The sequence below is a fragment of the Melozone crissalis genome, unplaced genomic scaffold, assembly GCF_028551555.1.
Source record: "Melozone crissalis strain CALT ecotype California unplaced genomic scaffold, PUWL_Pcris_2 ptg000010l_1, whole genome shotgun sequence".
NCBI classification, from domain to species: Eukaryota; Metazoa; Chordata; class Aves; order Passeriformes; family Passerellidae; genus Melozone; species Melozone crissalis.
In genome coordinates, this window is record NW_026535788.1 from 3,562,281 (window position 1) to 3,589,428 (window position 27,148).

Sequence of the window (27,148 nt, forward strand, 5' to 3'; positions counted from 1 at the left end):
AGGGCTCTGCACAGGGCCTGGGACAGGCTGGATCCAGGTGTGGTTTAACAAGGATGTGTGATCCAACAAGGTGAGGTTTAACAAGTCCAAGTGCCGGGTCCTGCACTTTGGCCACAATAACACCTGCAGCGTTACAGGCTGGGGACAGAGCGGCTGGAGAGCAGCCAGGCAGAAAGGGACCTGCAGGGACTGATGGACAGCAGGCTGGGCATGAGCCAGCAGTGTGCCCAGGTGGCCAAGAAGGCCAATGGCTCCTGGCCTGGCTCAGGAATGGTGTGGCCAGCAGGAGCAGGGCAGGGATTCTTCCCCTGTGCTGGGCACTGTTTGGGCAGCACCTCGAGTGCTGTGTCCAGTTCTGGGTCCCCTGGGGTGGGGAATTAGAAGCAATTTCTATCAGAAAGAGTAAAGAAAGCCAAGGTGAAGCAAAGGAAATGCTGAGGGCAGTTTGGGGGTGGCTGCTGGGCAGCCCTGGCTCTGAACAACAGCATCTGCAGTGGGACAGGAAACTCCCAGCTGATGGGAACAAACTTTCTGGCTGACTGCAGAGACCAGGACAAAGCTGAGTGGTTTCCCTGCTGGCCCCCAGCCCTTGCTGGCCCCAGGGGCTGATGGCATTTGTGCTCCCTCAGGTTCATGTCCCCACAACAACAGCATGGGGGTGCTGCCCCTGCTCCGTGCAATGCAAACAGGGGCTGCTGAGCCAGTGCTGCCGTGTCTGTGCCTGCAAGGATGGGGCACCTGTGTGAGCTGGGGGAGAGGCCAGGGCTGCAGAGGGGGGATGTTGTTGGCAGCTGCATGAGGATGCTCTGGGACGCTGCCCTGGGCTGTGCAGCGCACTGGGGATGGATCAGCCCCTGCTCTGCTGCTCCTTCCCATCTGCCCCAGGGCCCTTGCAGAGCACCAGCTGTTGCTCTCCTCAGCTGCCATGGCAACCCTCAGGACAAAGTGGTGCCAGGGCTGCTCCAGGTACAATTGCAGGGACACTCATTGGTGCCACCAGGTGCCATGGCAACGGCTACGGTGACCCATTCCTTGGTTTGGTGCAATGGCAACCAATACCCGGACCCATTGTGATGGTTGGTGGCCATGAAAAGCTGCCCTGGGCCCTTGCTCAGGGCTGGTGTCAGTGCCCAGAGCCACAGGGGATCCCTTGCTGGGGGCTGTGCCATGGCCACCTGCCCTGTGCTGCGCTGGCCGCTCAGGCACCAGGAACCAGCAGCCAACAGCACTGCCAGGGCCAAAGGCCAGCTCAGTCAGACAGAAAGGGGCAGGGCTGGGCACTGTTTCCATGGCAACCGCACTGGGGGGACATCTGGGTCACCTGGCCTGGCAGTTGCCATGGAAACCCCTGGCAGGCACTGAGGGCACAGCCCCTGGCACTGAGACACTGCTGGGCCGGGTGCTGAGCACAGGGCTGAGCACGCAGAGATGGTTTTGTTCTTGCTGAGCTGCAGCACAGCCAAGGCCTGTCCTGCCCCTCGTCCAGCCACGCTGGGGAGGGGCTGGGGCTGCGGGGAGCTGGGCAGGGGACACAGCCAGGACAGGGGACCCCAACTGACCCCGGGCATACACCAGACCAGAGGACATCATGCTCAGGGTGTAAAGGGGGGAACAGGGAGGAAGGGGGGAATTTGGGAGGGAGGGCTTTTGCCTTCCCAGGGAACACTTAGGCAAGAGGGGGCCCTGTTTCACCAGTGGGCAGGGTCACTACCAAAGACACAGACACCAACTGAAGGAATTGTGTCATTTATATCATGCACAGCTGCAGAGATTTACAAAAGGATAAGCTCAGCAAAGCACATCATCATTAGCAAAGAATTGCAAAAGAAGCTCAGCAATCCATCATAACCCATCATTACATTTTGATGACCAATCCCTTGGTGAAGCACCAGAGGTGTTTGTGGCAGACAAAGATTCTGGCTGACTATCAAGGTACACCTTACAGACATCAGCAGTACTTTAGTGACACTGTTCTTCATTCTTTTTTTTCAATCTCATTCGAGTTAGGAACAAGGATTCTGTTGTCCATGGAGCTGGCACCGTTTTAATTCCAGAATAATGCCCCGAGGCCCTTTGCTGTTCAGCTTTACCATGCTGTGTATGGCTAACAAGGCCTGGAGGGCCCTTTCCCCTCTGGCTTGAAGGGGCCGGGTCCCCGTCCCTGAGGGGCACCCAGGCTCCTGGATGGAATTCCTGTGCAAGTCCCTCAGTGTCACAGCAGCCTTCACATGGAGCCCCGTGGTTTAGAGCATGTTCCAAAGGGCCCCTTGGGGCAAACAGGGAGATCTGGTCTGGCAGGATGTGTAAAACAATATCCTGGCAGATCTACTTGTTCTCACACACAATACTTGGCTGCAGGGACACATTCCCATTGTTCCTGCCCAGGGTTCAGGACTCAGAGTTGTCTTTCCTAGGAGCTGCTCCTTCAGCTGTCTCGGGAGGGCCATTTGGCCTCTGGACCCACACTCTGGCTCCATTATTAGGGCTGTGGGATCCAAACCCTTTATCTCCACAAAAGGTGGTGACTGGAGGTGCATCTTCTTTGTTCACAATTGTTCTTAAAATTGCAAGATCAATAATTGTGCTACCCTGTCATGGGGTTGAATAATCCAATCTTGTTTGTTATTGTTTACAGAATTACTGTAATTTCTCCTTGACATTCTGCATCATTTCCTCCTGCCATGACAGGAACACTTGGCAAGGCCAAGCTCCAAGGGAGCAGTTACCAAAGCAAAGTGTCCTGGAGGAATCTGAATTCCTGTTTCAGAATTGACAGCTCTCATTTACTTTGAATTTTTCCTAATGAATTCCAATGCATGAAGGCCCAGCCCTGCAGCCTCTGGGCTGGCCCTGCCAGGGGCCATCACAGCCAGAACAATTTCCCAGGCAGCCCAAGTCTCACTGCCCATGGCTGGATTTGCAAACTGGGGGCAGCCGTGCACAGCAAGAGGGTTTCCATTTCCCCAGTGGGCCATTGTGAAGGGCATGGAGCACATCTGGGAGATGGGTTCTCCATGGACAAAGGTTCCCATCTCCTCATTTTTCCAACTGCTCTTTTAACAACCCCTTCCCCCTTTTAACCAATCCTGCAGCTTGTGCATAATCTGGAACATGAAAAACCCTGCAGGCAAAATCACTGTATTTTTCACAGGAACAGACAAAGCACTCTGCATCACAGTATCAGTAAACCCTGCAAAAATAGCCAATTTCCTCCCTTTCTCCCTTTTTCATTGTATACAATCTCACAAAGTTGACCACTGACATTAGGGTCCTGGCCAATCCTGTTCTGTAGGGTATTTAGTGTTACATCCCTAAGCAGCCAAAGCTACCAAATTAGTATTGTCACCACTATTTCACATCATTATATAATTTTATACATAGATAGTGATACAGAAATATAGATAGATACAGACATAAATAAATATATATAAATAGATATATTGAGGTCTTATTATACTATAAATACATATATAATTATTATGTATATAGATATTTCACTTGCACAAATGCATCTGAGCTCAAGATTAAAACCTTCTTCTCTTGCTCCATGTGGGAGCATTCCAACCATAATTGTTTCTTCTGAAGGTGCTGTTTCCTACGTACTCTCAACAAATTCATCTTTGTCTGCCCAAACCCACAAGGTCTTTTCCTTTTCCATGTGCAATTTTTGGGTGCATTTGAAGCCATCCAGGGGTGCATCTTCTTTTACCCGACTGCCCCACTGCCCACACAGGGATCCAACCTCAGCCCACTCCAGAGCCAGGGAACTCCAGGGAAGGGCTTCCCATCTGGGAATTTCTGATGGCACTGATTCCTCACACTGACACTGAACAAGTGACATTTTGTTGGGATCTGGCCAGACTGTGCCAGTTTTGTTTTACCAGTGGGCAAGGTCAGCACCAGAGACACAGACTCCAACTGAAGGAATCAGTGTCATTTCCTGCAGTTCAGAGCAGCAAGGAATCACAAAAGGAGCAGGTCAGCAATGCACCCAACCATCCCCACCAAAGATTGCCTGCAGTGATTAAGAAAGATCCAGCAGCATTTACCCTCAGCCTTTACCATCCCCCAGACCCACACAGCAGCTGGGGAAGCTGTCACAGCCAAGGGCTGCAGAGCCACTCCTGGGCACTGGGAATTCCTGCAGGTGCCTCCAGCCCCAGGTGAGGCTCCAACCCCGCTGGGAGAGGGCCCAGCTCTGACAGTGCTGAATGAACAAACTGACAGCACTGCTAGTGTGGCAACATCTGCTTTCATCCTCCTCTTGGGTCCCTCCCAAAGCCTGGCCAGGGCTCAAGGAGGAACCAAGGGAGCTGACTTTGACCATACAGCCTAAAACAAGGCCAGATGTCAGATTTCATGGCCTTGTCTGGCTTCTAAATACACAAAGGTCAAGACATATTTCACTAATGAGTGGCTACATCTATCACACTGCTAATGACCATGCATATTTCATCAGGGAGCAGATACAAAGACAACCTTTGCTTGGAAGGTTCATCCAGAGGCCACCTTTGGCTCAGGGCCTGCTGTCCAGGCCTCACTCAGGGCTGGTGTCCAGGCCTTGGCACTTCAGGGATGTGGTTTAGTGCTGGGCTTGGCACTGCTGGGTGAGCGGCTGCACTGGGTGAGCTCAGAGGGCTTTTCCAACAGAAAGGATTCTCTGATTCAATGATTCTATCCACTGCATTCAACTGGGGCTATTTTAGCAGCATTCCTTTGCTCCAAAAGTTCCCTCTTGCCCAGCACCTGTGGCCTGAGGCTTCAGCTCCTTCAGCTCCTGGTGCTGAGCTGTTCATGCTGAACTAGACGACTTGCACAGACAAATCCAGTCCATGCAATTCCTTCTGGGACACGGAGAGGGGAGGCTGTGCAAACAGGAGCATTGTTTGCTGTGGCCTCCTCTCTGCCCTTCACGCCTTTCACTGCTTTGAACCAGCCAAGAGCTTTCTCCAAGAGTGCAATGGAGCAGCTGTTCCTGCTCCTGGGCCTGGCTCTCTCCAGTCTCTGCCCTTGCCTGGTTCTGTCCCTCTTGCTGTGCCCTCTGTTCCCCCCAGGGCCCGCTGGCTGCTGCTCAGGACTGTGGCACTGGCACAGATCCAGTGCTCCAGAGCCTCCTTTCTGTGCCCTTGCAGCTGCCTGGGAACAGCAGCCTTTTCCATCTGGAAGCTCCCCATGGACAGGGAGTGCCCAGCTCCGTTCCCTGCACAGCCTCCAGGAGCCCAGGGCTGCCATCTCCAGTCCCTGCTGGCACTGGGGGCTCCCAGGTGCCTCAGGCTGCTGTGACACCGCTGCACACGGGAGGGAAGAGGGGCAGGGGCTGTGCTCAAAGTCAGCTCCATCTGCTGCTGCTGCTGCTGCTGCTGCTGCTGCTGTGGGGTCATTTGTGCGGCCCTGGCCCAGAGTCAGGGATCAGATCCTGCCAGTCTCTTCCAGCCCTGGCTGCTCAGAGTTTGGGCCTTGGAGCCTCAGGTGGCCAAAGGCAGCTGCTGCTGGTCCCTCTGTGTGTGCCCATGTTCAGCAGTGCTGCTCCATCAGTCTGTGCCCAGCAACGGGGAAAAGCCTCAGCCCTGCCGGGCCAGGAGCTGCCGGGCTCTGCCTGAGCAGCTCAGCCAGCAGAAAGGGAGCTGCTCCACACGGGAACCAGGAGCAAAGGACATTCCTTTTGTAGGACATGTTTTCTACTGAAAGGGAAAAAAAAACAAAAAGAAAAAAAAAAAAAACTAGGTAAATTGTAAAAGATAAGAATAAAATCCAAGTGTTAGTGAAAAAACAGAACATGTCAGTGAAAAAACCAAAACATAAATGCAAAGTTACATTATTTGCATTAAGAGGTAAGTGATCTTTTTAAAAAGAGAACTCAGTCATTTACATTGTAAATGTGCTGACGGCATGGATCCATCTTACTGATCTCAGCTGCCTTTTAAAAGATTTTGGGCTTTGTTTCCAACATTGGTATTTGAAATTGTGCTCAAAGCAAGAGGAGATTGCTTTGTGCCTTTCCAGCTCCAAGCAGGACTGGGAATGGAAACTGTCAAAGCCCAAATCCTTTAGAAGATGACCTTCCTTCTCAGCCTGGGAATGAGCTGCACATTCCCTTTGAAACTGTCAGGGATTTCTTAGAGATACAAAGTCCCACTGACAACTTTTTGCTCTGGTTTGGCAGTGCAGAAGGGCAATTCTCCATCCATTAGCTGCAGACTGCACTGCCTCAGGAACACGGCCCACTCGCCAGCTTTGGCCCACTTGTGGCACTGCTAGAGGAGGAACAAAGTGCAATTGCACAATTCCAGCCAATCAAGAAGGAAGAATGGGACAGACAAAACACCCTGTGCAGATCCAGGTGTTCAGCCGGGACTGTGGAGAGTTTGGGTCCTTGCCAGTTGGATGTGTGTCCCCAGCTGCAATCTCTGGGCCTGCAGCAGAGTCTCACTCACCTGCCAAAGCAGAAAGCTCAGGCGCTGTGCTTGCAACGGGCTCGTCTGATGCAGAGCTGTCAGAGCAATGTGAGGGCAGAGCCAGCCCAGCTGGGCCCAGGGCTGAGCCCAGCAGAGCCCTGGCAGAGCCCAGAGCAGCCTCAGCACCCGCAGAGCCCGGCTGCAAGGAGAGAAAGCAGAAACCGCCCATCAGCTGAGGGCTCCTGTGCCCTTGTGCCAAGGCCTGAGGTGCCCAGGCCATGCTGGCTGTGCCCAGAGCTGTGCCCAGAGCTGCCCAACCCTGCTGCCTTTGGCAGCAGAGCAGGAGGGCAGGACATGTGCCCAGCCTGCAGCCAGCCACGGCACATCCAGCCCTCAGCAGCTGCCCAGAGCAGGATGCTCCTGTGCTCGCTGCCAGCTCCCAAAAGCTCTGATCCCACCCTGCCAAGCACACAGTGACCCACCTCACGCCAGCCACGGCTGGAAGGAAAGCTGCTCCCAGACCATGGCCTCAGCCTTCTCCAAGGGCACGGCCCATCCATGCCACAGCTGCTCCCAAGCACTTCCCCATCCACACTGGACCACCTTGAATGCTTCCTCTGGAAAAACAAACAACACATTATTGAAAAGAGATTAAATGCAAAAAGGGAAAACAATAAAAATGCTAAAAACTCTTATCTCTGTCAGGGCCTTGAGGAAGGCCCAACCCCTGCATGCCAAGGAAAAACCCACCCACTGGTGAGGGAAGCCCACACTTTCTCTCTTCCCCCCATCACTGCCCCCCAAAATCACGGTGACCCCAAAGCAAACAAGGGCAGTGGAGCAGCCCAGCCCTTCCTTGCCTGCACAGCAAAGCAGCTGTGCAGAGGTTCTGGAGTCCTACCTCTGCTCCCACCATGGGGGTTTGTGTCGGGCTGGCTGCCCCAGCCCCAGCCCCAGCCCGGGGCACGGTGGGTGCTGGGGGCTGTTGGCAGGGCCAGGAGCCCACTCCCATTTCGTACCCACCCCAGCCCATCCTCCTAGCCCTGCCAAAAGCAGCTGGGCAGCGACTGAAGAATGAGCTGCATCTGCCCCAGCAAAGGGGGAGCCTTTGGTTCCCCGCCATGATGGGCAATGCCCAAATCTGGCAGAATTTCCCCAGGTGGGACTCATCTGCAAATTCCCTGTGGAGTTTGGCTTTGAAGAAAGTGCCAGAATCAAAGTGCATCACCTTCAGCCTCCCGTGGCCAGGCTGAGGAAGAGCTTGTCATCCCTGATGTCACCCTCGCTGTCTCCAGCAGCAGCAGCAGCAGCAGCAGCATCCCCACCCTGTGGGGGTGGGGTACAGCTTCTCCAGGGGCTCCTTCTCCTTCCCTGGGGGCAGACCAGGCTCTCAGGGCTCTGCCCAGGGCCCCAGCTGTCAGGGAACCAGGACAAGCAAAACCAGATGGGATGGTGGCCACCAGTGCTGGGCAGAGCAGCTCAGCTTCAGCACAAGGGCTGTGTGTTCCCATCCCATGACCCCGGTGCAGTGACACAGGCAGCACAAAAAGCTCTGGGTTCCTTTGCTTCTCATTGCCAAGGCATATGTGGTGCAGCAACTTACCAGGGCTCTGGATCAAAGTGTGCCTGTGGCTCTATCCCTTCTTCTATGGCAGAGGAATATCCCACATCCAAGGATGACAGAACAGGTCTTCCAGTGTGGGTCTGTCCAAGGAGTTCACAGATAAACACCACCTGATCAGATCTTTGCACTCTGGGGAGAGAAAGCAGAAACTGACGGTCAGCCAGAGAAGGCTCCTGTCTGCTTTGTCCCACTATTCCCATCCCCAGGCCATGCTGGATGTGCCCAGTGGTGGCCCTAAACTTTCCCATCAATTCCCTGTTTTGGAGGAGAGCAGGACATGTGCCACCTCCTCAGCAGCTGCCAGAGTGGGATGCCCACGACCCCGCTGCTGGCTCCCAGCACTGGGATTCCCCCAGTACCCAGAGAAGAGGATCCACCTTGAGAGAGCCTTTGTGGCAGCGGGAGCTGGCCCCAGCTGAGGTTCTGGCCCCTCCTGAAAGGGTGCTCCCCGCAGACCATCTGGTGCAGCAGGATGCCCAGGGACCAGACCGTTGCTGCCTCGCCATGGTACCAGCCAAAGTCGTTCCATTCCGGGGGGCTGTAGGACAGTGTTCCTATGGAATACAGATGGAGTTCATCAGGGAGATGCTGCTGGTCCCAGAGCCTGGCCCCAGCATCCCTGCGCCTGCGGGGCTGCATCAGGGGCACACAGGGTGACCACTGCCCTCTCGCCAGCACCTGGGACTTGTGCACAAAGTTAGGGTTGGAAAAGAAGCCTCTGGTGCTGGAAGAGGGCAGCCCTGGCTAGGCCCGACCATGACATGCAAAGGAAAAACCCACTCCATGCTGGGGAAAAAATCCTGCCCTTACCCTCCCTGCCTGCATTGCCCCAAAAATATTATGAAGCCAAGGCAAACAGGGCGAGTGGAGCAGCCCAAGCCCTTCCTCTCGTCTGCACACCAAAGTTGCTGGGGCACAGGTTCCGCTCTCCCTCTCTGCTACCCCCACCCACGGGGGTTTTGGTCGGGCTGGCTGCCCCAGCCCAGCCCTAGTCCTGGGCAGAGTGGCTGGCAAAGGCTGCCAGCAGGGCTGGAAGATGGCTGCCCACCCAGCCCCGCTCTAAAGCAACCCAGCTGAAGATTCAGTGCCCTGACTGGCAGCAAAAGGGAGAACTCCTGCTGCCACAGCCAGCTTGGGCTGGGAGATGTTGGGCCATGAGATGTCAGCAGCGGGAGCACAGCCCTGCATGGGCTCACCTGCAAAGTGAGTGTAGACTGTGTCCTGCAGGTAGGTGCCACAGCCAAAGTCAATCAGTTTGGCCTGCCCGGTGTCAAGGTCAACCATGATGTTCTCTGGCTTGATGTCGCGGTGCAGGACCCCGCAGCTGGTGCAGTGCCGCACGGCCTCCAGCACCTGGTGGAACAGCTCCCGCGCCTCCTCCTCGGGCAGGAACTGCCGTGCCCGAATGAAACGCTGCAGGTCCTGACACTGCTCTGGCCGCTCCAGCACCATCACGATGCAGTTGGGGAGCTCGAGCCACTCCAGCAGCTGGACCACACCGGGGAAGCCAGTGGACACCTTGGCCAGCAGCACGATCTCCAGGGGTGCGCTGGTGCCGTCGGGCTGCGGGAGGAGCACGATGCCGTCAGTGGGGCCGATGCCGTGCCAGGCCTGGGGAAGCCCTCAGCCAGCCCGGGATGCTCTGCGCCCTGCGCTGGCCCCACGCCTGCTCTCCCTCGGGGCGTCCTAGCGACTCCCACCGTGCCGGGCCCCGGCTCATCCCCGGCAGGCAGCCCCGGCTGCTGGCCCTGCTCACTCACCAGCTCGCCCCAGTGCCGGACGCGGTTCCGTGGCACCCTTTTGATGGCCACCTGCAAGCCAAGAGCAGCAGCGGGGTGAGCTCGCCGCCCGCACTGCGAACCCCATCCTCCGCCCTCCTCCTCCTCCATCCCCTCCTCCTGCCCCCGCCGCCGGCCCCGCCGCTCACCGGGGCGCCGTCCGAGAGCCTCGTGGCCGCGAAGACTCTGCCGAAGCCGCCGCGCCCCAGCAGCGATCCCAGCCGGTACCGCTCCTGCAGGGCCTCCTGCGCCGTCCCTGCGGGCGGGACGCGGCGGTCAGCGCTCGGCCCGGGGCCAGCAACGGCCCCCGAGCGCCCCTCACCTGCCCCGGGCCGGCCATGCCCAGGCGTTCGCTCCCGGGAACGCGGCACGGGAGGCTCGGGGCCGGCGGCCGCGCTGCCGAGCGGCGGAGCTCGGGCCGGGGAAGCCGCAGCGGAGGCGGCGGGAGCGGCCGCGCCACGTGTGTCCTCCGCGGGCCCCGGGAGGAGCCGGGGCCGGGGCCGGGGCCGGGGCCGGGGTCGAGACCGGGGACGAGACCGGGGGCGAGACCGGGGGCGAGACCGGGGGCGGGGCTGGACCCTGCGTCGGGCCCGGGGCCGGGCTCGGGCCAGGCGGAGCCAAAGGGCGGTGATGCCGCCCCCGCCCCAGGCACTGATGCCCGCCCAGCAGCGCCACCGCCAGTACAGCCAGAGCCGGGCGGAGGCGAGACCGCGGCGGGACGGCCGGGGCCGGGCACGGGGCAGCCCCGCCCGGGGCCGGGGGCGGGCCGGGGGCATGGCCCGGCCCTGCAGGGGAGAGGGAGGCGGGGAGAGGCGAGGGACGCCGGGCAAGGGACCCCGAGAGAAGGGTGCCCGACAGTGGGAAAGGGAGAGAGAAAGAAAGAGCGAGAGAAAGAGAAAGAACGATTCTAGTCTATCTGCTTTTGCTGCTGTCGCCGCTGCTGCTGCCGCCGCTGCTGCTGCCGCCGCTGCTGCAACTGAAGCACCGGGGCCGTTCGTCCCCGTGTCCGTTCCCCGCTCGCCCCACGAGCCCCACGTTCGAGCCCCGCGCGCCCCGGGGACAGCCCCTCCGTCTGCCCAAGCACGGGAAGTTTGCAGCCCTGAGCCCAGATGCAGAGCCCTGACTCCTGCACTCTGGCACAGCGATCCCCTCGCCTGCTGCTGTGCATTGTCCTTGCTGAGGGTCAAACACTGTCGGGCCACCTTCCCTTGGGGTAGGATTCCTACCTGACCCGAGCACTGCACTTACATCTCCAGTGTTGCTTTCCTGTAAAAACAGGGGAAGGAAAACTGTGTGTGGCTCATGGTATTTTAGTGTCTAAAAATCACTAAGTCACCAATCTTAGAGGTGAGGTGCATCTGGAATTACTGGGATGCCACACAGAAAAGGGCAGCATAGAAATAAATAGAGGAAAAGATCTTGGATTGTTTCTTTCATTTTCATTGCACTTCTGGAAAGCTCTTTCAGTTTTCCAGGAATCTTCTCCTGTCTGCTCTTCCCAAGAATTTCTCATGGAGAACAAGGTCAAGCTTCTGTCACAAGATTTGCCACCGGGAAATTACGCCACTGGTGAAATTTTCATGATTCATGATGACTGTTTGTGCTGGCTTAGGGCAAATTTTGGGAGGAAATCTCCAAAAGGGGTCCGTCTAGAAAGCAAGTTCAAATGGCCCCTCCCCCTACTAGTTCAGGAAAAGACTTCCCTTGAGAAAAGGGAAAAAAACCCCAGTTTATTTAACAAGGAAACTATTCACAAGCATGAAAAATTAATAATATTAAATCAAACCTCTGACAGTGGTGAAGAGATGGCAAATTCAGAAAGTCCTTTTTGTGGGTTGTAGTTGGCTCACTCGGTCTCTCCTGAGTCCCTCTGGCGCTGGAATGCAGCGTCCCAGAGCTTGGTGGGCCACAGGTGTGAGCTGCTGCCGGTGTTTTTCTGGGTTTTCAGTCCAGAGCAGGTTTAAACAGTTCCAAGAAAAAGGAAAGCCACAGTCCGAGGAACTTCGCTTCCTAAGCTAGCTAAAACCAAATTGCTAGAGCTGGGCTGTGAAGGCATTGGAAAATTTCCAAATCTGGGCACTGGCGGTCGCAGCAAACACCAGAGCTGGATGGTGCTGGTGCCAGAAACTGCAGATTTCCAAATGTTGGCTTTCTGTGCCAGCAAATCACTGGACTTGAGCTGTGCCAGCACCAGGAAGTTTTCAGATCTGGGCGCTGGCACTGCCAGCCAACACCAGATCTGGGTGGTGTCATTGCCAGCGACAGAAATCTGCCAGATTTGAGCTCTGCTGGCACTGAGAAATTTCCAAATCTGGGTTCTGGTTACATGAAACACAAGATGTGGGGGCGGTGCCAGACCCAGTAGCAGGAAGCTGCCACAGGTTTTGGATTTCTGTGCCAGCAAATTGCTGCACTTGGGCTGTGCCAGAATAGGGACATTTCCAGATCTGAGCACTGGCAGTGGCAGCAAACACCAGGTCTGGGCACCTGTATTGGCATCAGGAAATGGCCAGATTTTGGCTTTCTGTGCCAGCAAATTGCTGGACTTGGGCTGTGCCAGCACTGGGAAATTTCCAGATCTGGGCATTTGCCCAGCACACACTAGACCTGGGCGGTGCTGGTGGCAGTGCAGGGAAGCTGCTCGGTTCTGGCTTTCTTTCCAGAAAATTGCTGCATTTTTTGCAGCCAGGTTTTGCTGGCACTGAGAAAATGCCAGATGCTAATTTTCTGTGCCAGCAAACTGCTGGAATTAGGCTGTGCAGGCATCTGAAACATTCCCGATCTGGGTACTGGCGGTGTCAGCAAACCCAAGATCAGGTTGCTGTAGGTACCAGGTCTTTGCTTGGTTTTGACTTTCTTTGCCAGCAATTTGCTGCACTTGGGCTGTGCCACAATAGGGAAATATCAAGATCTGGGAACTGCCAGTGCCAGCAAACATCACATTTCAGGAAGGATTGGATCTGGACCCGTTCCCTCCCTGCCCGCCTCCCTCAACAAGGTGCCAGAGGGGCTGGAGAGCAGCCAGGCAGAAAGGGACCTGCAGGGACTGATGGACAGCAGGCTGGACATGAGCCAGCAGTGTGCCCAGGTGGCCAAGAAGGCCAATGGCCCCTGGCCTGGCTCAGGAATGCTGTGGCCAGCAGGAGCAGGGCAGGAATTCTTCCCCTGTGCTCAGCACTGCTTGGGCAGCACCTCAAGTGCTGTTTGTAGTTCTGGTGCCCCCAATTTAGGAAGGACATGGAGGGGCTGGAGCATGTCCAGAGAAGGGCAACAAGGCTGGGGAGGGGTCTGGAGCACAAGAGCTGTGGGGAGTGGCTGAGAGAGCAGCTGGGGTTGTTTATACTGGAGGAGGCTCAGGGGAGACAAGGTGGTGTCAGGGCACACGTTGGACTTGATGATCTCCATGGCCTCTTCCACCCTGGCTGACTCTGGGATTCTCTGGAACCACCCTTGGAGCAGTTGCAGGAGGAGCCCTGGGCCTCCTCTTCAGGAGCTCCAGTAGCCCAGGTCCCTCAGCTTCTCCTGCCAGCCCCAAAGCCCATCCTGTCAGTCCTGCAGAGCCTCTGCAGCTCCTCCTCACTGCCCAGAACAGGGAGCCCCAGAGCCAGACACAGCAGCCCAGATGTGCCCCCCTGGTCTGGGGTGCCTATGCAAGGGAGCAGCACCAGCCACTGCAGGAGCCTGCAGACAATTGATCTGAAGGCCAAAGCTCCTTAGCTCCTTCTGAAAGAGCAGGAACAGTTCCTCATTCCAGTGTGGTGGAATGCTGGGCACCACAGCTCCAGGTGAGGACTGGACACAAGTTTGCTCCCACTGAGTGCTGTGATGGGTTCTGCAGGAGCTCTGGGCTCCTGTGCTTGCCAGGCACAATGAGGAGAGAAGGAGCCAAGTGCACTGATGTGGGAAATGGTTTTGTAGAAAGCTTTTAGAGCCTAATAGAAGGCCCACACAGTATGAATATGTATATAAATCTTGAGACAAGAAATGTTGACTTAAAAATTTCCATGGAATAGGACAGATATTGTTGAGAGAGAAATGGAGCTAGAAAAAAGTTTCCAAAGATGGCCTTGCAAATAAGACTTTGGAAAAACAGAGCTAGGAAAGATGCATTGTAGTGTGACCCACGAGGAGTAGTTTCAAATCATTGGCTTTAAGGCATCTACAACATGGCATGGCAAAAAGGCTGATAGACCAAGAAACGCTTAAAATGTATTATAATAAGGAAGTAGTTGGCTTCTGATTGTGATGGCGTGAATTATAACATCTGTATTGTCTCACCCTTCTCATGAGACTGAAAATGGAATAAAAATTTTTAAAACACCTCTCAGTGTCCCCATCTCTAGGTCAAGAAAAGAGTATTATCCAACACACTGACACACCTTTGCCTCGAGTATAACCCAGCCGGGACCAAACACACGGAAAGTTTCCCCTTTGGCCCATGTCTCGAAACATCAGCTCTGCTGTTTGACAGCTCAGGTTGGTTTGTTGTCAAGGAGTTTCCCTCAGAAATACTGGGTTTGTCCTTCTCTGTGCCTTCCCCTCATCAGCCTTGAGGATGCTCCTGTGTGAAGCCATCTGTCTCTCACAGTTTGAGACAACTTCAAACAGGATATTGTGCAATAAGTCGTCTCCTCTAAAGTGTTCCAACAACCCTTTTCCAGCAATAGGAAATTATTACTAATAGATGAAAGTGGAAAACCCCCAACAGTTTAGTAACAAACAGAATCCCCCCATGACACGCGTTACAAGAAGGCGCCGGGGTCTCTCTCAGAAGAACAGGAGCTGTCACGGAGCAGTTCCAGCAGCTGGTGGAAGCTCAGGGGCTCGTCCGGCGTCAGCTTTCTCCCATGGCAGAGCTCCATGGAGCGGGCAGGGCAGTGAAGCAGCTGGGCTGGAGCCCCTCGCTGCCTTTTCTCCCCGGCGTGGCTCAGCTCACAGACTCTCGGGCTGGGAGCGGGGCCGCTCCGCTCCTGCCAGCACCGTGTCCCTGGGCTTGGACAAACAGTTTCCTGCCACGGAAGCCCTGCACACTGCTCCACAGATCTTTCATAAAGGCCCAAACCAACTCCAAACACTCTGTCTGCAGCAGCTTTGCACAAAGGGCTGCAGCAATCCAGGACAGCTGCAAGTGAGCGTCGGAAGGCTCTTGTCTTGTTCCTGACAGCAGAATTCTTGATGATCTTGTGCCATTTTATTCAGATATAACATGAGACCTGAGGTTTTTTTGTTAAAATACTTCCTGATGAGTAACAAGCCTTGGGAGCATGAGGTACAGGACTGATGTGTGAAAGCATGAGCATATCCTCCAAAGTGGCCAGTCTAATTGTCCATTTTATTACTCTTGTATTTACTCCACAGTAATGAGGAAAACCAAGCTCTGCTTGGAGGCAAAACAGGCATGGGATACACTATGGTCCCTTGCAGTCTCACCAGGCTGGCAGTGACAAAGCAGGCAGTCTGCTTCATTGTGAACCACTACAGAGCTGCATCCCAATCTGGTTTAAGTGGCGTGGTATTATTAAGAGCTCCTTTTCTGCATGAGACACAAAAAGGAGATCCCAAATGATCTTCATGCAAGCATGCAGTAAAGAACTGCTCCTGCTGTCCTAACAGAGCATTTGCTTTGGCAATTACACTCTTCCCATTCATCTTTTGATGCAGACACCTCAGGTTTTCCCCTACACCCTTGCAAGGCTGGCAGTGGCTCTTTCCCATTTCCTGTTCTTCCCTAGAGATGGTGCAGTGGCTGCTTTGAAACAAAAAGCCCTGGGATCTGGACAGCTTGAAGGAGCATGAAATGCTAATTAAGTGCTCATATTGGTAATACCCAGGTCTGCACTGCCCAGTCCTCTCCAGCAGCAGCAGCAGGACCATGCATCATTCCTGTTGGTGGATGTTCATGTTTCTGATGTGCAAGTGTAATGACTTTGAGGAGGGACAAAAATGCCCCTCTTCAAACAGTGGCTGTGCAAGGAGATGTGAAGTTTCACAGCCTTTTCTAGGATATTTTAGAAAGATCTAAGAGAATATTGTGGCATGGAGTAGGTCCCTAATTTTGTCTCCAGAGGAATCCCCAAAGGGCACATTCACTCTGCTGCTGATGGCAACCCCATAAGCTCATGGACCAGTTTTTCCTGCAATGTGACACCCTGCCTGGGTATTACTAGGCCGGGACTAGACCCAGAGCCAAGCAAACACATGCAGCCAGGTGACATTGTGTAACATCAGAAGCTGGCAACCATGAGGACTTCGCTGTCAAAAGGTTACAGTTTGCACTGGGCCCAGAAGTGTTTTTCCCTAAGGCAAAGCAAATTGAAATGTGAAGTTTAAAAGCTTCAAATGATTATGAAAGGAAACTGCAGAATAATTTCTGGAAGGGCAGCATTGTCAATGATCTTGCCGCCCACCAACAGCTGGAGCTGAATCCAGAATTGCTTCTTCCAGCTGTGCAGGAATTCATTCCACTGGCAAGCACTGGTCCATGGGAACAAATGATCCCCTAGCTCTGGGCTGAATGGCACCCAGGCTGCAGTGCAGATTTGAGGAACTCTTGTCACTTGTTATTGGCCTCCCAGTGCGCTCATCCTTCTGCAAACAAGGTGCAAACAACACAGCTGGAGTGCTGTCCCCGGTAAATATACATACAGGGGATTTTGCCAAAGCAGTGCATCTTTTCCCAGTGAAATACATGACCTCTTCATACCTCTGGAATTGTGATTGAAGACACCTGTAAGCCAGATCTGTGGGAGATTGCAAAGGAGCAAAGCTTTGGGATTTGGGCATACTTCTCTTGGTTTCTTTGCTAAGGCCTTTGGTGAGCACACAACACACTTAGGTAGAAAACCTTTGACTAGACAGGATCTTTTGGATCCACTGTCCCCCAAACAGGTCAATGGTGGCCCTGTTGTAATGCCAAGTAACAAAGAGCAGCACAAATGACACAAAGAAAAGATGGCCAAAGAGGAAGAGGAGAGGCCCAATGAGGAAAGGATGTGGTGAGACACTGGCACATTGAGTGAGCTGCACTCCCATATTCTCTACGCTAGCAGGTCCTGGTCTCACATTGTCCTCTTGGTTTATTTTAATTTTATTTATTTATTTATTTATTTCCTCATCAAAATAAAATATATACAATCAAAAATATGTCATTAAATCTTAAAGACAGAATCAAAACACATTAATTTAAAACTACATCTAAAGATCAGAACATAGTTACAGTACATCTGTAACTATGAAGCCTAATGCATCAATCCTGTTCTTCAAGCACTCTTCATACAGGCGGCAGCTTCTTCCTGAGCTTGGAGGAAAGAGAGCTCTTCTGGATGGGAGGCAAGGACTTTGTGGGTGAGGGAACATTGGAAGTGTCCAGAGAAAACTTCTCGGTAAGACTGTAACCAGTCAGATCTGCAAAGCGGAGAAACAAAGTTTAACAGAGGCCACAATGCAAACCTAAAGCATCTGAAGCTCCATATTTCCTGGGACACATTTCCTGGAAATGTCTAAACAGGTGCACAGGGAAACATGCTCCTGCTGGCAGACACTGAGGCAGGCCAGGGCAAACCCTGAGCCACTTGCCCAGAGCTGGCACAGGCACAGCCTGGCCTCTGGGCTGCCCTGGGACAGCAGGGAGCCCAGAGCCCTGTGCTCTCCAGGAATGGCTCAGCTGCACATGCACCCTCCTGCTCCTCTGCCTGCCCCACAGCTCAGCAGCCCTACAGCTCCAGGGGCACTGGCAGCAGCACAGCTCAGTGCAGGGGCACATGCAGGGCACAGCTGTTCCCTGGCAATGTGCACAGCCTCTCTGGGCTGCCACAAGACCCTTCCTCCCAGCAGAGATTGGCCCAGCTCCCCCCTCACCTCTGTGTGAGGCTGAGCCATGATTGCCTTCACCTTGTCCTCAATCTGGAGCTGCTTCAGGCCCCCCATGCCATGAGTAGGAAATGTGATGGAGAGAGCAGGGGCAGATGAACACCCTTCCTTAGGATTTCGTCATTTTTGGCACAGCTCAAAAGGCAAATCCAGAGATGTCCAACTCAGTGCTTCCTCAGCTTTCTGGAGAACATCTCACCTTCAGCAGCCCAGCATTCTGGAGAGGTTTTCCCGCACATGTGGAGGCTTGCTGGCAGCACATTTCTTCAGCTGGGTGCCCATCACCTTGCAGAGGGCAGAGGCGAGCTTGGTGGCCACGGTGCGGACGTTGGCGCTCCGCACGGGCAGCGCCTTGTTCTCCAGGCAGGACCAGAGCACGGGCAGGGCGTCACGCTGGACGACTTCAGGGCTCCTGGCATGAACCCCCTGCACAAGCACTGCCGGGACAGAGACACAGCTCCTTACCCACCAGCCTCACTGCAAACAAGGATCTGCCTCTGCTTCTGCTTCTTGCCAGCCTCTCTGGCCAAGAGCAGCAAAACAGCACCCAGAGCCCCTTGGTCCAGAAATGGGCAAAGCAGCTGAGCATCCTGGAAACAGAACCACCATCCTCTCAGCACTAATTGCTCCAACCAGAGCCCTGTCCCTGTGGCAGACTTCCTACCTTTACTAAATTATTTCACAATCTCTGCATGAACAATGAATGAAATGTCCAATTGCCTTTGATTTCCATTAAGAAGTTGTCTAAACCCACACTGAAGATTTGGAAATGCACCATAGAGAGGAAATGGAGAGATTACTAATAAAAGGGATGATTCCATTTTTGTAACTTTGATGCCAAGTGCCAAATGTCTAATCTGGCTCTTCCCTGTGCTCAGTGGCACACAGCAAAGGGCAGGATTAGAACACACCTCAAAACTCCAGCCCACCAGAGATGGCTGCTGCCTGACAGCTGGATGAGAAACATCAGTGACCAGCTGGTGTCTTTGGCAGAATGCTTTTGGGGCTTCCTACAAAGAGCTGTTTCAAACCTCAGGGTGTCTTAGATAATTACCCAGACCCCATTGCCTTGGCATTTGGGCATCTTCACATTTTAATGCCACTTCTCCTCCCAATGTTAATGGCATTTTTTCTTATAATGTCCACTGAAATAGGGGCATAGAGCAAGAAAAATGCTACACAGGGGACTGAAATGTAACCAAAATAAGAGTGTTTTCTCACATTGTCCCTGAAATCTCTCTGCCCATTTTCTGAACTGAACTGTATCAAACACAGACAAATATTTACTACCAACAGGCTTCTTGCTTGGCAGATTTGGCTGAGAGAAAAAAACCTGAAATGCTCTGGAGACCATTCTTATTTTCTGATCAGACAAAATGTTATCTAGTAGGCATTTAATATTCTGTGGTGGGAGAGACTTCATTTTCTCTATGCTGTTAATCCACCAGCAGTCATCAACATTGAAACATTGAAAGAGCTCCTGCAAATACCCAAAACCAATTCTGCTAAGCAGGAAAGGGTTATGGTACCCATTTTAAAATGGGAATTCATTTGAGTTTAAATGCAATTAAAGACATTGGTAACTACTGAACATGAGGAACAGCTGTCTGTTCCTACTAAATCTCAGAGAGAACATCTGCTTTTTCTAAAGTAGTCCTAATTTATGGTTACTTCCTTTATTTGAAAAAGAGATAAAAAGAACTGCTAAACTAAATTCCCTATTGCTGGAGATCTACTTTATTCAAATGCTCTTTAAAGGACCTTTGACATTACCAATCTCTGAACATGCCCTTTTCAGATTCCTAATGAAGACACAAAGTGTATTAAACCTTGCATTCAAAGATGTTGGCATAATTAGCATTTAGCCCCAGTTAAAGCAAGGCTATCAATCATCTTCTCTGCTATATACTGAGATCATCCTTTTTCCATTCCTTGGCTATTGCTGACATAGCAAGCTCCTCTGAGGAATCAATTATCAGCTGCATTTGTAGCATTTTGGGCAGCGCTGACACAGGCAGACACTGTTTGCACACCCTGAAAGGCTCAGTCCAAGGCCACTCTGACAGCACAGGCAGGGAGCCTCAGCACTCTGCTTCTGCCCCTGTGCCCCAGAGGTGCCTTGCACTAAACCTGTGCCTCTGATACCTCTGTTGAGTTCTGACCTAAGCTGTGACCCCCAGGCACTGCACGGTTCAGCCTCAAAACTTTCCAAGAGAAAAACAAGAATTCTGTGAGGACAAAACAAACTGATGCCCTGAAACAGCATTGGCCACCGTTTCCCCTCAATGATCACAGATGTCCCTGAGCTCCCCAGAGAGGAGCCAGCTGGGGCATTTTTAGCCCTCCCTTTGCTGGAGGTGGTTCTGAGATGCCCCAGTGAAAGCTCAGCCCCAGACCGAGCGCTGCCCCCATCTCAGATGCTGCCCAGCTCTGCAGCAGCCAGGGAAAACCTGCCAAACCCACCTGCCTTGGCTATGGGGCAGCAGGGACACGCTCAGCACCTCCTGGTTTGGAGGAGCTGCTCTGCTGTCTGCTCACAGGCATTCCCTGTAAATGCTCCCTGGGAAGAGCTCTTGGCTCAGAAGGGGAGGCCATACCTGTGATACGCTCGGTGGCATCCAGCAGGGCTTGGCCACTCAGGTGATTCCATTGGCAGCTGAACTCTTTCAGCAGTGACACTTTATCTACAAGGGAAACACATGTTTCTGCTCACTTTTCTCAGGTCATAGGAGAAAGGACAGTGGGGAGGGAAAGGGCAGGGCCAACCCCATTTTATAAAATAAAGTACATTTCTGCAGATTTTGAATCCTTTTCTTCTTTCCTTCCAGCCTGCTTGGCAGGGTTTTAAATTCCAAAAGAAAAGCTCTGCTTTCACATTTGTAAATCCAAACTTGTCTGCTGCAGCAGGAGCTGTGTAAAACATTTCAAATCAGGGACCTCAAGAGTTCAGTCACATGGAACCAGTGAAAAAGTTTTGCATCCCAGAGCACAAAGGAAGAGCCCCATACTTGGGTCACAGAAAGGCACCGAGTCAGGCAGTTCCTGAGTTCACAGAGCAGCTGGGGAGGAGAAAGTGGAAAATCCTCTTGAAGACCTACCTCTTCAACACTCCTTTTTTCAGGCATATTCCACCAGTGCAGCATTCTCAGAGCTGACATAAATCTGTGTGGCAAAGGAATTTAGAGCAGTCCTTGCCTATGTAGTTAATTGCTGTGGCCATCTTGCCCCATGCAAAACAACATGTGGAACAAGGCATCATTGACAGCTGGGTTTATACCTGTTTGTTCTAAAGAAATGAACTTGGTGAATCATCAGTTCCCCTTTGAACACAGAAGACGAATAAAAGTGGATAATAGGCAGCTAATGCCTGTAATGTAGAGCCTCTCAGGTGGCTGCTCTGCAGAAGCTCTGATGGGTCAGTGTCCCTTCATGCCAACAGCAAAGCTGTTCATTTGGGAAGTCAGACGGGGCCCAAGCAAACTCCAAACCCCCTTTGCCTCTGAACTGTAGCAGAGCTGTAGCCCAGGACTTGCTCTTCAGACAAGCAGCACAGAGCCAAGGGCTCCTGGGACTGTTGGGAAATGCTGATCCCATTCCAGCCTGTTGGGGATGGTGCATAAGGACTGCACCTGCACAGCCTCTGGTGGGTGTCAGCTGCAGTGTTCCACAGACGAGAGCAGCTGTCAAGGCACTCAGTGCTCTCTTGTGCAGGAGAGACAGAGACGAAGTCGAGGAGAGTCCCTGCCAGGGCTCAGCCTTACCCAAATGAGCAATGGATTCTTCCAGTGCTTTCACAGCTGCCCCACGAACCCTGGGACCCTTTGAGTTCAGGCTCTTTGTTATTCCTTCCACCAAACCAATGATCACCGGGTTCAAGGCATCTTTCAGGGCTCCTGTGATTTCAGCCAGCACATCCAGCGCCCTCTGCTTCACTTTCTTGTGGCTGTCAGATATTCTCAGGACAAAATAATAAAAAATCTGTGAAGAGAACAAGAAACGTGAAAGCTGGATTCAAATGTCCTTGTTTGAAGAGTGGCTGTAGCAGTCACCAATGTCAAAGATGAAAGTGATCCTTTCTGTCAGGTCAGCACTCGCTTGCAAAATTTCATTGTTTTCCAGTGGGCCACTCACTGGAATGGTGGCGCAGCCTCATGCTGGTTGAAAGATTTTCTTCTGTTTTTAGGAGGTTTGGCTGGGGACAGAATAGTTCCTACGGTGTTTCTCTCAATCTATAAATCATTAAATCAATTCCATTTATTAATGCTAAAGAGTACCTTTGCTTTGAATGCAAGCAGATGTTTACAATGCCTGGTTTTCTATACAGTTGCCTCAAGTACTGAGGGCAATTATGATTTTACCAAAACTATGGCTGGAGGAGATCTAAGTTTTATTTTGTTTGTCTCAGAGGCAGTGTCTGGAGAAGAGCAGGGCTCTGATCAACTCTTCCAAGGTCCAGACCATTTCTCTAAGTAACAGGTGGACTTCTGAAATGTAATGTGCTGTACAGCTCTCATTAGAGCAGGTTCAGTGCCTTGACAGCCACATTATCAGGCACCTTTCCCTGGGAAAAGGGAAAAAGCAGCTACTGGGAGGAGAAGGTAGAGATGGGTCCTTAGCTGTTTTCCTCCTTTTCCAAGGAGAAAGAAAGACCCCCAAGAAGGGTGAGCACTGTCTTTACCAAGAGGAATAGGAACAAGGATGGAAATGAGTAGCCAGAGCTGTGCCTGTGTAAGACAAGATGGAGTATATAGAAGTATTCTTTAAATAAAACAACTGGATTTAAACCAACCCAGCCTGATACTTCTCTTCCCTATGCAAACCCATTTTTGGTCTAGAGAACAATTGCCATGCTTTCAGGGACTGGATTCCCTTCACTTAAGCCAACTGGGAGTAGGAGAGAGCAGCAGTTACACCAGCAGAAAATTCTGCCATCATCTGATGAACAGCATCAATAGGCACCTGCCAGACAAATACAGCTGGACTGAAATAACTTGTCCTGAAGCCTGGACCTGAATTACATTTGTCTGGCTAAGAGGGACCAGCGTGTCACAAACAGCCAGGATGGAGTGCCAAGACACACTGAATTAACTTTGCTGCTACAGGCTTAGGAAAGGAGCTAAAGGAAAGGAGCAGCGAAGATATCCTACATACTTGGGCAATGTTAGTGGAGATGAGCTGGGGGCTGTTTTTGCACAGGTCTAGGAGGAGTTCCACTCCTTCCATCCTTATCTGAAACCCCTTGGCTTCCAGGAGATGGCAAAGCTTCTGGAGCAGCTCTGTTTCTTCCACAGCTGGAGGTGACGTGACCTGGGCTTTTGCATTGGGTAGGAGGTGTCCATCAGAGGGAGATTTCACCCTGGAAAATAAAACCAAATGAGGACCCAGTGGTGATAATTATTGTAGCATGGCATCCCCATCGTGGAAATAATTAGCATTGACTCCATGATTCCAGAAGGCTGATCAATCACTTTATTATACTATACTATACTATACTATACTATACTATACTATACTATACTATACAGAAACTCATCGCCCTTACAGACAGTCTGATACAGACAGACCAGATTGGTCAATTGAATCCAAACACCATCACCAGTGGCCAATTAAGAAATTACCCTTTGGTAAACAAACGTCCATAACACATTCCACGTGTTCACAACAACAGGTGCAGGAAGTGAAGATAAGAATTGTTTCTCATTCTTTTCTCTGATCTTCTCACAGCCTTCCCCAGGACAATTCCTGGGAAAGTTGTGCCTGCTGCTCTCTATGGAGAGAGCTGCAGCCACAGACAATACCTTCAATTAATTGTGAGCAAAATATCTTGAGCAGCTTTCCTAATTATATGATTTCAAGCAGGAAAATCATTTAATCAGGCTTTGAAGAACAACGGGGACCTCATGACAGTCATTACAGGAGACAATCTGCAAGTGACATTCTCACCACTGCTCACTCAGGAAAACCAAGGATGAGATGCATCTGATCTATCTTCAGATGGCTGCCAGGGCACACAGACCACATTGCTTTGTGGAGAAAGAGAGACACTACTGCCAAGTTGAAATGACTCCTCATATGGGACGTGTGTGTCTTAGAATAAGGGAACTCATCACTCTGGAGAAGTGTCTCTACAACCAGGCATGACAATCTGGAAAAGTAGCTCAGATGCATCTGAACAGATAAACATGGCCATATTTGAAGGATTCAGAAAATCAGTAAGAGAGATAAAAACAGAATCCAGACATCCCAGAGCTACATTTCATTTGCTTCCCTAGAGACTTGATCCACAGCTTAACAACCCCACTGGGAGCAGTTCTCCTAATCAACCTGTGTCTTCCATGAGCACGGGAAGATGCCAGCTGTGCTACTGAGGCATGTGGTCACTTTCCTGCCACTGCTGAGCAGGACAGAGCTAAATAAATCCCCTCTGCTATCAGAGGAGAACAGGAACAAGTGGCTCTGCAACTGCCATGAAGAGACAGCCAGGAGCAATTCCTGTCTTAAATGCTGAGTGCAGCACAGGGGGAAATAAACCAAACATGCTGTCCATCAAGCAAATTACATGAAGGACAGGAATATCAAGACAAAAAGTCCACATTCAGACACCTGTTGACTGAAGTTGTTCAGGAATTGCCTTGCTACTTACTACTCAAACTTGATACTGTTTGAGGGTAAGAAAACCACGATTCAGCCAGGCCAAACCACATGGATGAGAACTGCATCTTTGTGGAAAGGCATCTTGCTTCCAGACTGAGATTTCTCATCAAAACACCCATCTGAAAAAGACTCCACTCAGATGAAAGAAAAGCCCTGTTTGAATTTACTTGTCCCATGTCAGGCAGCAGAAACTTCGCCCTCTCAGTACCTCCACAACCCTGCCCTTGCCACTGCACTGGATCGTCTGAGCTGCCGCCAATAGGTGTCTGTTTGTCTCTCCATTTTTGTGGAAACCCCTCCAGAGAAGTTGTGTTCAACCTAGAGCATTTGTAGGGAAAGGAAACAATCTGTGGCATTGGTCATCTCTGCCAGAAAGTTTTTCCTGAGGAAGAGGCATGTAAAGCTTGTCATGTGGCATGTGCTTTGTCACATCTGGCAAAAGTGCTTAGTACCGTTTGCTAGCAGACAATGTGGCCTGGGGCTTCTTTGGGCCATCGTTCCTCTCCTTCACCGGCTCCTTGACAGATGGGCCTTCAGCCTTCTGGTTTTCCATCCCCTACAAAGGCATAGAGAAACCTCATCAATCTTTGGAATATAAAACAGGAAATTCCCTGTTGAAAACACAAGTTAGAACCAGGATCACTGCTACCAAGGCTTAGGGAAACATTTCCCAACTTACAGATGGAAACAGACCAGAGATTCAGTGATGCCAACTCTTTGTTTTCAATAGCCCAAGGCAGGTTATTGGTGCTACCAGACTGACAGCAATCTAAAATCCCAAATTCCTTAGTCTTGAGCAGAAATGGGAAAAATGCAAACTGGCAGGCAATGAGTGTTCGTGAAGGAAGCAGCAGAACAAACTGGACTCTTTGGAGGTTGGCCCAGTGTGTTGGAAGTTGATTTGGTTCAACACTCACTCTCCCTGTACCTGCATAAAGGCAGGCTCCTGTGGAGAAATGGCTACATGACAGAGGTCATGTAGACATTCACTTGTTAGCCGACCAGGAGCTGGGAAAGTACCGAACACAGCTAGTTTGAGTTTTGCCACTGCAAGATAGCGTGTCCTTGGGCCTAGCTGGGTATGATAACAAGTAGACAGAGAGACGTGGGAAATAGGGAATGTAGGCTCAAAGGAATGAGGAAGAGTTGATGGTATAGTTTAACCAATAGATCACTTGGCTTACAGAATATTCATAAGCTTATTATTTGCTGTATAAGTGTCTGATGCTCTCTTCAATAAACGGAACTTGCTTATCACTCATATTGAGTGCCCGAGTCTCCCCTCACCGACAAATGGCTTATCCCCAACAAAGGCCTCATTCTGCAACAGGTAAGCAACAGAAAAAATTAAAAGCATATAGGAGTGAGTGTAGTCACCAGGACCTGGAGAAGAAAGAGCCCCAAAAGGCCAGACATGATGTAATATCATCCATAATAAGGGTAAAATATATGTTGCTATTCATCATGTATCCAAAGGATTATGGAATGGTTTGGGTTGGAAGGGACCTTTAAAGGTCATCTGGAATGACAGAGTACTGAAAGCAAGAGAAAAGTATCTTAAGTGCCAGGGAAAATTGTGTTGAAAGCAACCTAAGATTAGAGCCAAAACAGCAACACCTTATCTTTGAACTAAAGATTTATCAATCACTAATGTTGTCTGCCACTAAACCAGGGGCACACTAAACCAGAATCCTCCACTCCAGCTTTGCCATGCTGTGCTATCAGAGCTCTCCATGCTCCCCAGCTCCTGCAGAAACTGGACTTTGTGATGTGACCCCAGCATGGCAGCAGCCCAGTTGAAGCATCACCACTCCTACAAAATAAAGCAGTTTTTACCTGACTATCAAGCAACACTAAACTTCTCTGGGAAGCACTGGGTGCAGGAAAATCAGGGACAGAAAAGGGATGTGGCTGTGGAGCAGAGGGCTGGTAAAAATTCTCATTAGGTTGTTAACAGCTGGTTTCATTAGTCTGCCTACAGACAATCATAATTATTTAGTGGCTACTGCAGGGTGAAAAGCCATTTCAGTTTATTAATGTTCTCAGAGCTGCAAACCTGGCAGTGAAATTATTTTTAAAGTGGCTTGTAAAGTTTGTCTCTTCGCAAAGAACGTGTCAGGCTGATAGACCAGGCTGTGAAATTTATGCCCCAATAAAAGGGCGTTTGAATGCAGTTTAATGGCACCTGAAATGTTCTGCTCTGAGAAACTGTCCCCAAAGTCCAGGTGGACCTTTCTCCATTGGAACTCTTAGAAATTTGTAGAAGCTATAACTTTGGCATTAATTTTACAGGAGCATTTATAGCCCAAGGGTCAAGAGCAAAGCCATAAAATGCTGCTCAAGCCCTGGGCTTTCTCAAACCAGAGGTAAACTCGTATCCAAAGGTCTGTCTGGAGCCCAAATTTGCTCTAGTAGAATTCTGTTATAAAGCTTAGCCTGCAACAAAGGTAGACTTTTATCTCAGCTTAGTTAAATATTCCCCCTAAACCACCACAAATTATAATTTCCCCACTATAATACATGTTTTGTCCACTCCTAATTACTCTTTCTTCTTGCCCTAAGCACAATCCTTACTCATACAATACGTTTTATGACTCTCATTAAATTTATTATTCTACAGACATATGTTAAAGTATACCTGAATGAGAGCTTTATCCAGTTCCTGCCAGAGCTAATGGAGAAGATATTTCAGTTTATTCAAAGCAGCTGTTATCTCAGAAAGAGGATAATGCTTAAATTATAATAAAAGTTCTGCCAGAAACAGTATTCCTTTGTTTCCCCCAACCATTCACTAAAAGCCCTCAGTCACTTAGGAACTTTTAAAATAA